The sequence below is a fragment of the Otolemur garnettii genome, unplaced genomic scaffold, assembly GCF_000181295.1.
Source record: "Otolemur garnettii isolate 467f Iridium unplaced genomic scaffold, OtoGar3 scaffold00003, whole genome shotgun sequence".
Taxonomy (NCBI): domain Eukaryota; kingdom Metazoa; phylum Chordata; class Mammalia; order Primates; family Galagidae; genus Otolemur; species Otolemur garnettii.
Genome location: NW_003852398.1, coordinates 37,243,559 through 37,252,944, shown reverse-complemented (window position 1 = coordinate 37,252,944; position 9,386 = coordinate 37,243,559). Strand labels below are relative to the sequence as shown.

The window sequence follows — 9,386 nt, the reverse complement described above, 5'->3', positions numbered from 1 at the left end:
TTGAGGCTCTGTCTCAAAAAAATAAATCAATAAGTAAACTTGGGATGCTGAGGTGAGTGGATTGCCTGAGTTCACAGGTTCAAGACCAGCCTGAGCCAGAGCATGACCTCATTTCTAAAAATAGTCAATTGGGCTCAGCCCCGGTAGCACAGTGGTTATGGCACCAGCCACATATGCCAGAGTTGGCAGGTTGGAAACCAGCTCAGGCCAGTTAAAACAACAATGATAATTCCAACAAAAAATAGCCAGGCATTGTGGCAGGCACCTGTAGTCCCAGCTACTTGGAAGGCTGGGGTAAGAGAATCACTTAAGCCCAAGAGTTTGAGGTTGCTGTGAGCTTTGACACCATAGTACTCTACTGAGGGTGACATAGTGGGATTCTGAGTCAAAAAAAGAAAAAAGAAATAAAAATAAAAATAGCTAGGCATTGTGGCAGGAGCCTATAGTCCCAGCTACTTGGGAGGCTGAGGCAAGAGAATCGTGTAAGCCCAGGAATTTGAGATGGCTGTGAGCTATGACGCCACAGCACTCTACCAAGGATGACAGAGTGAGACTGACTCTGTCTCAAAAAAAAAAAGAAAGAAAGAAAGAAGTAGGAAATTGACTTTTTTCAGTTTAAGGGGCACATTGCAAGTCTCAAGTCTCAAATCATATTCTTTTTTTTTTTTCCAGTGACCTCTGAACTCTTTATTGGTATAAGGACATGCTGCTCTACTGCCTCAGTGTCTCAGAACTTTGGTGTTGTTGGTCTTAAACTAAGGTGACCAGACGTCCCACTTTTGGCCGGACAGTCCTGATTTTTAACAATTTGTCCCGCATCCCGTGGCATTTTAAAAAAGTCTCGATTTTTGGAAAGAATGCATGACAAGCTAGGGAACGGTGGGAAGAACAGGAAGAGAATATATGTTTTTTTTCCGACTGCTGAAAAGGTTAATGTAACTTCATTTGGAAATGAAAAGGCTAATGTAAACTTCCTACTCCTCTCCTGGGCAAGGTTGCCCAGGTGGAATCGGTATCAGAAGGAGACTGGCTCCCTCCCTGGCTTCTAGGCAAGGACAATTAGCTCAGAAGGAGCCAAACTGTCTGGAACAAACAAGTAGCCCCCCCCCCACACACACAGAGGGTCCCTAATCATAAACAGCTCAGCCAATAGCAGCCTGGCCTGACAAAACACCCAATGAAAAATTCCTCTATGCTCTTTAAAAACCTCAGCTTGCTTCACTAGGGGGTGGCCTGTCCTCCAGCCATGCTGAAGGGAAGAGTGGCCTAAGCATATGCTTGCAAAATAAAGCACTTTTTGTCTTTACATGTGTGTGGTGGTCTCTCAGCGGAAATTATTATTATTTTTAAGACAGAGCCTCAAGCTGTCCCCGTGGGTAGAGGGCTATTTTTTGGTTGCAGCTGTCGTTGTTTGGTGGCCTGGGCTGGATTCGAACCCGCCACCTTAGGTGTATGTGGCTGGTGCCTTAGCCACTTGAGCCACAGGCGCTGTGCCTCAGCGGCAATTCTGGTCCCAACACTGCCCTGTGGCTATTTCGCCAGGATATGAGTTAATTTATATTATTTTTGTTAATTTTATAATGTTAAACTTTAATAATAACAAACTATTATTGAGAACTGATTATCGAGAACTGCTTATCAAAGTTCGCATTGTTGATCAGTTGTTAGAATTCGACCACCATTGTTTGGACTTAATGAACAATGGCATTGTTTGGCATTGGCAACCATGAAAACATTTTGTAACTGACTCTCAGAGGATACACATTGTACTGCGTGCTAGTGCTAGTTAAACAAGTGATGTCAACAAATCAGCTATTCAGATAATTTAGGTAAGTAATTTATTTATTTATTTCATGAATTTAGCAGACAGTACTCGTATTATTTATATTATATAGTGGCTGCAAAAAGTCTAGTGCTGGCCTTGAAAGTGACACTTAGGACTTACAAGGTATCATTATTAAAAAAAATATTGATAAGGAAAAGGTTAACTCTTGGGCATCAGCAAAAATCACAATAGAGAACAAATGTTTAGAAATATTTCATCATTTTGAAACAAACCATGTTCCATACAATAATGCACTAAAAACTGTGGGATATGCACTGTCCTCACCAGGAACTAATGCTGCGACTGAATGCGTTTTTCTACAGTAAATAAAGTGTGGACATCAGAAAAATCACAATTAAGTGTTGAGACTTTGAAAGCCATTTTATGTGTGAAATATAATTTAACAAATTCTTGTGAAAAATTTCATGACCTTTTAAACAACGACAGCAATCTACTAAAAAAAAATTCACTCAAATGAGAAATATGCCAAAGATTAAAATAATACTATACATAATTTTTTTTTTTTTTTGGGCCAGGGCTGGGTTTGAACCCGCCACCTTCAGCATATGGGGCTGGTACCCTACTCCTTTGAGCCACAGGCACTGCCCTATACATAATTTTTTTTTTTTTTGAGACAGAGCCTCAAGCTATCCCCCTGGGTAGAGTGCCACAGCATCACAGCTCACAGCAACCTCCAACTCCTGGGCTCAAGTGAGTCTCCTGCCTCCGCCTCCCAAGTAGCTGGGACCACAGGCGCTGGCCACAACGCCTGGCTATTTTTTGGTTGCAGCCATCATTGTTGTTTGGCGGGCTGGGCTGGATTCGAACCCACCACCTTAGGTGTATGTGGCTGGCACCTTAGCCACTTGAGCTACAGGCGCTGAGCCATATAATTTTTTTTTTTTTTTTGAGACAGAGCCTCAAGCTATCCCCCTGGGTAGAGTGCCACAGCTTCACAGCTCACAGCAACCTCCCAACTCCTGGGCTCAAGCGAGTCTCTTGCCTCTGCCTCCCATGTAGCTGGGACCACAGGCGCTGGCCACAACGCCTGGCTATTTTTTGGTTGCAGCCGTCATTGTTGTTTGGCAGGTCCGGGCTGGATTCGAACCCGCCACCTTAGGTGTACATGGCTGGCGCCTTAGCCACTTGAGCCATAGGCGCCAAGCCATAATTGTTTTTTTTAAAGTATTATATTTGTAAATTGTACTTATGTTGAACTTAAAAATATATATATTACAATACTATTTTTGCATTCTATGAAAATTTCTGTTGCTCCATATAGACCAAATTTTTAATTAAGAAACACCCCCCACCTCTACCCCCATCAATGGTGTCCTGCTTTACCAATGTTAAAATCTGGTCACCTTATCTCAGACACCATTTTGCTGTCCTCTGTCTTGCGGTTGGTGGTCTTTTGGATGGTTTGCATGGAGTTGCTGCTGTCTAGGGCATCACCAAGGTTGAAGTCCTCCCCATCTTCCAGCAGGCGGTGGTAGGTGGCTATCTTAGCCTCTAGCTTGACCTTGATGTTCAGCAGTGCCTCAGACTCCTGGGCCTGGTGCTGCCCCTCTGCCTGGGTCTGTGCCAGCTCTGACTCCAAACATAGGAGGACCCCATTGAGTTGCTCCATCTACATGGCGTAGTGGGCCTCCACCTCCCTCAGGCTGTCCTCCAACCTGGACTTCTGATTTCTCAGTTGATCTCCAAGGACTAGACTGTATGAGTCAGCTCTGTGAGCATTGATTTAGCAGCTCCGACCTCAGCAAACTGTGAGGTGACCACTGAGGTGCTCTTCTCAATCTGCTGGGACCAGGTCTTGGCCAGCTTTTCTTGGTTCTTCCGAGACAGTTCGTCATACTGGGCCCACATGTCTGCCACGATCTTGCTGAGGCCCTGGGATTTGGGAGCATCTACGTTCACAGTCAACCCAGAGCTGGCAGTTTGAGCTTGTAGGACTTTTACTTCCTCCTCGTGGTTCTTTTTCATGAAGAGCAGCTCCTCATTGAGAGCCTCAATCTCTGACGACAGCTGCAGTCGAGTGATATTGGTGTCATCGATGACCTTGCAGAGCCCATGGATGTCACTCTCCACAGATTGGCCAGTGCTGTCTCATACTTGACTCTAAAGTCATCAGCAGCAAGATGGGCATTGTCAATCTGCAGAATGATGCGGGCATTATCCACAGAATTGGCAAAGATCTGTGCTCTCAGGTCCTCGATGGTCTTGAAGTAATACGCCCAGTCTCTGATCTGGGGCCCCTTCTTCTCCAGGTGTTCCCGGATTTTGCTCTCTAGCCTCCGATTATGGGTCTCCGGGTTCCTCACTCTGTTCAGATAGGAGGCCAGGCTGTTGTTTAGTTCTTGCATGGTCTCCTTCTCGGTCTGGATGCCCCCTATTCCTGTCAGACCCTGGGCCATCCCCATGGCCAGGCCCCTGGATCCCCCAGCTGCGCTGGAAGCTAGTGGAGCGGGATATGGAGATCCGGGAACCTGAGCCCCCAGTGCCTGCATAGACACTGGCTGCGCTGCTGGCGGGCCGAACACTGTAGCTGGGCGCCTAGACTAAGCCCAGGGACCGGTAATTGCTGGAGAAGGTGGTGGAACGAGTAGTAAAGGACATGATGTCAGAAGAGGAGAGGACAAGACTTGGGCAAGCTGGCTCAAATCATATTCTATATATTCTATCGCCCGACCTTTTTTTTTTTTTCTGGCCAGGGCTGGGTTTGAACCTGCCACCTCCGGTATATGGGGCTGGAGCACTACTCCTTTGAGTCACAGGTGCCACCCACCCCCCCCTTTTAAGACAGATTCTTTTTTTTTTTCTTTCTTTTTTTTTTTTTTGAGACAGAATCTCAAGCTGTTGCCTTGATGTCATAGCTCACAGCTACCTCCAATTCTTGGGCTCAAGTGATCGTCTTGCCTCAGTTATTTTTCTATTGTTAGTAGAAACTGGGTCTCGCTTTTGCTCAGGCTGGTCTTGAACTCATGAGCTCCAGCAATCCACCTGTCTCAGCCTCCCAGAGTCCTAGGATTATAGGTGTGAGTCATTGCGCCTGGCTAAGAGACAGGTTCTTGCTATGTTACTCAGGCTGGAGTGCTGTGGCTTGATCATATCTCACTGTAACCTCCAACTCCTGTGCTCAAGTGATCCACCTGCCTTAGCCTTCTCAAGTAGCTGGGATTATAGGTGTGTGGTTCTGTGTCTGGGTAATGGCTAATTAATAAAACTTTTTCTTTAGACAGGATCTCACTATGTTTCCCAGGTTGGCCACAAATTCCTTGACTCAAGTGTTTTGGCCTCCCTAAGTGCTGCAATTATAGGTGTGAACCATTACACTCGGCCCTACCTGAACCTTCTTTTCCCAAAGCACACTCTGCATTTTTCATCTTCAGGGCCCCATGATTAGAAAGTCCCATGTGGGCTCATTGAGTAGGATGCTGGCCCCATATACCAAGGGTGGCGGCTTTGAACCTGGCTCCAGACAAACTGCAACAAATAATAGCTGGGTGTTGTGGCAGGTGCCTGTAGTCCCAGCTACTCAGGAGACTGAGGCAGGAGGATCGGCAAAGCCAGGAGTTGGAGGTTGCTGTGAGCTGTGACGCTATGGCACTCTACTGAGGCTGATAAAGTGAGACTCTTGTCTCTAAGAAAAGAAAGGCCCCATGCCCCATCCATGATTTTAATACTGTACTGTTGCCATCTTGAAATAGTTAATTTTTGAACAAGGGGCCTTGTAAATTAAACAGCTAGTGCTGAACGAAGTTATGGATATCCAGTGTTATGAAGCATAATTCTTTGATTCTGTCCCTTGTTACTTTAAAGAAATATTTATTTATTTATTTGAGACAGAGTCTCAATTTGTCACCCTTGATAAGAGTGCTATGGTGTCATAGCTTACAGCAACCTCCAATTCTTGGGCTTAAGCTATTCTCTTGCCTCAGCCTCTGAAGCAGCTGGGACTACAGGTACCCACCATAATGTCCTGCTATTTTTAGAGACAGGGTCTTGCTCTGGCTCAGGCTGGTCTTTTTTTTTGAGACAGAGCCTCAAGCTGTCCCCCTGGGTAGAGTGCCATGGCATCACAGCTCACAGCAACCTCCAACTCCTGGGCTCAAGCGAGTCTCCTGCTTCAGCCTCCCAAGTAGCTGGGACCACAGGCGCCCACCACAATGCCCAGCTATTTTTTTGGTTGCAGCCTTTGTTGTCTGGCGGGCCTAGGCTGGATTTGAACCTGCCACCTTAGGTGTATATGGCTGGCACCTTAGCCACTTGAGGCACAGGTGCCAAGCCGTCAGGCTGGTCTTAAACCTGTGAGCTCAGGGTAATCAACCCCCCTTGGCTTTGCACAGTGCTAGGATTATAGGTGTGAGCTGCTGCACCTGGCCAAAGAAATATGTATTGATTACTAGGTTCTGAAGTAGCCAGGTGAAGTGTGTGTGTGGGAAGCTATTACCACTCTAAGTAGAGAGGACTACAGGAGCAAAGACTCTGAAATCAGAAGCAGAATGGGATGTAGTTGGACAGGAGTGGTCTTGTCAAGGTTTGTCTTTCTCTTGAAAGTTGTTCTTTCCCTACTTCATGGTCCCATTGTCCTTTGTCAGCATTGCTTTACAAGGGCAACTAGCACAAGCACACAGTGCTTTGGATTACAGCCAGGCACAGTCACCCTCAGATGGTCACTGGGCACTCCCTAGGCAGGCATCCTCAAACTACAGCCTGCGAGCCACATGCAGCCTGCCTAGGACATTTATCCGGCCCGCCGGTTGTTTTTGTCGCTGTTGCCTGTCCTGCTTAGCAGCTGTCGTCCAGGGCCCGCAGTCCAGCCCTCCAAAGGTCTGAGGGACAGTCAACTGGCCCCCTGTTTAAAAAGTTTGAGGTCCCTGAGGGCCTAGGGAATAGGCATTATGCTGGAAGCTGTAGGAGATAAAGGGCCTGTCTTTCAGGAGCTTGCATTCCCTCTTGGGGGAGAGAAATGTCAAGAGTAGAGGGTAAATATGTTGAGGGCAGGTCTCCCTTAGCACCTTGCTCATTGCTCAGCACAAGGACACAATTGCAGATGTTATTGTCTTCCATTATTTTGATTTACAGGCCAATACTGAAATCGATCTTGTTCATTACTAGGATACAACATACAGGATTTTCTGTGCTGAGCTGACAGTGTGTAGTGTTTTTGTTTGTTTTACAGTTTTGTTTTGTTTTTATATTGTCCACTGTGAAGCTAACGAAGGTAGGGTGGGAATAAAATTCCCTAAATAGCCAAAGAGATAGAGATAGAAGTCAGGTCCCTCAAATTTGAGTGTGTGGGGCAATCCTAGGAGGGGAAGGTGCTGGGATAGGCAACTCTGGTCGTCCTCTAATCCTGAATCGGGAGGGCTCAGGGTTTCACCTGTCGAGTGAGGGGATGAATTAGGTGATTTTTAGGGACGCTTCCACCTCACATTGTAAGAGGTCTCCAAGATCGGATTCTAATTCTCCTTTGCTCTATGCTGTGGGGCTTTAATGTAGCTCTAGTTTGTCTTTCTGTAAAGTCTGGGCATGGGCTTAGATCACTTTTCTAGGCGCCTGTGACTCGCGGACACCTGTGACACTCCTCAGCAGGGCAAGCCCAAGACCCTGAGCCGTCGCGCCGAGTCTTTAGGGGCCTCGCCCTGAGGCTCACCTGTGAGCGGATCAGTGACTCACCTGCCCTCCCTTGGCCCTCCCCGGCTCGCAGGCTGTTCCAGGAGTACCGTTCCTCCTCCCTCTGGGGGTGGTCACTCTTGGCCTAAGAGCCCAATTGGGGCCTGGGCGAAGTAATTCTGGGGTGACAGGCTGAGAAGACATCCTTTGGGGTTCCTGGCCTAGCCGCGCCGGGTTCTCTCCGCAGTAGGAGCTCTTCCCCAAAGTGGGGGCCGGAGAAAGCAGGGAAAAACGGGCAGGGCGGCGGCGGGAGGCGCCGGGAAGAGCTCGGCGGAGGGAGGTGCTGGGAAGGGCGGGCGGGGCCGGGGCCGGGGCCCGGGCCGCGGGCGGGCGGGGGGCGGGGGCGCCTGGCGGCCCATTTCCTCCTTGGAGCCAAACGGGAGGGAGACAAAGCAGTGGCCGTCCACTGAGAGCCTCCGGAATCTTGCGCTTGCCGCACTCGCCGCAGGTAACTCTCTTCGCACCTCCCTGTGCGCGGGCGCGGGATTCCCGGCGGGGCCGAGGGGCTCCTCAGGCCTGGCCGCCCCAAGCCGGTCCCCTCGAACGGGCGGGTGGGGAGCGATCTTTCTGCGACACCGCCCAGAACCCGGGTCCAGGGTGGCGCGGGTCTGGCGTCCGGCCGCGGCCCCTAACCCCGCGGGGCCCAGGCCTGGGCCCTGGGCTGGCAGGGCCGACGCTTCCCGGCGCTCGGGAAGTTGAAGGGCTGGGGCGGTTGGAGAAGAGAAGCCACAGGCCCCTGGCGGCTGCGGCGTTTCCTCTCGGAAAAGTTTCTCCGGGTTTCTAAACTTTCAGTGGGTCGGTGCGCGCGCGCCAGCCCTGTGCGGGCCCCCTCAGCCACCTTTTGGTGGCGCGTCAGCGCGTTGCGGGTGGGTTAGGGGAGTGAAGTTTTGCAGGGAAATGACTGTTGTATGATTTTTGTGGTTTCTGTTCCCCTCCCCCTCCCCGACCCCTGAAACTTCTTGGTGTGGCGGGCCGGACGTTGGCTGAGCCGCGGCCCTGCTTTCCCGGCCCGAGCGAATGTGAAAGTCGTAGCTCTTCTCTCTCTGACACACATTCGTGGGTAAGGTGCGCCACACCCATGTGGACTTTCGGAGTCTACCACGTTCACCTTTACTTTGGGATTACTCAGCCTTGTGCTAGTTGATTTGACGCACTTCACTCTTAGTCCTAGTTTTCAAGAGTGGCAGAAGAGAATTTTTTTTTTGGTGATGGTTGATTTTAGATGGGTGTGGGTATGCTTGTGCAGAGCACTTGTTGGAAAAAAATTTTGACCGAATGCCTAACCTTTGCTTGGGAGCAGTGACTTCCCAATAATGCAGGCGGTGGTTGGCCCTGCTCCAGGACTGACACCCTCCTATGGCCTGCATTTTTGTAACTTTGTGTTTGTTTTTTTACGGAATTTACAGTAATTTAGAGAAGAGTAAGATATGTGGCTTCTCCAACTAAATTAAAAGCTGTTTATGATGAAGGAAATACATTATCGTTGTGACAGGATGAGAAGTTATTTTGTGTTTAGCAGTGGTATTCTTTTTTCTTTTCCTTTTTTTTTTGAGACAGTTTCTGTCACTCTGGGTAGAGTGCAGTGGCTTAATAGCTACAGTAACCTCAAACTCCTGGGCTGAGGTCTCCCATGTACCTGGGACTACAGGGGCCTGCCACAACACCTGGCTCTGTTTCCTGTTTTTTGTAGAGAGGAGGTCTGGCTCTTGTTCAGGCTGGTCAAAAAGTCTTGAGTTCAAGCAATCGTCTTGCTTCTGTCTTCTGAGAGTGCTAGGATTATAGGAGTGAAGCAACCCCACCTGGCCTTTTAGCAGTGATTTTTAAAGATTGTACAGGTGGGTGTTACTTTAAGAAATGGAATTTGTGGCTCGGCGCCTATAGC

At 48.8% G+C, this 9,386-nt stretch overlaps 1 protein-coding gene and 1 pseudogene across 1 annotated transcript in view; one reads left to right on the top strand and one right to left on the bottom strand.

Annotated features, from left to right (window-relative positions):
- Window positions 1-719: 719 nt before the first annotated feature.
- LOC100960948 lies at window positions 720-4,461 on the bottom strand (annotated as a pseudogene).
- A 3,373-nt stretch (window positions 4,462-7,834) lies between these two features.
- Window positions 7,835-9,386, top strand: part of CTNNA1 (catenin alpha 1) — a 185,987-nt gene continuing 184,435 nt past the window's right edge. Inside the window, exon 1 of the mRNA XM_003782153.2 lies at window positions 7,835-7,952. The gene's annotated coding sequence lies outside the window, so the exon portion shown is untranslated. The remainder of the gene's footprint in view (window positions 7,953-9,386) is intronic.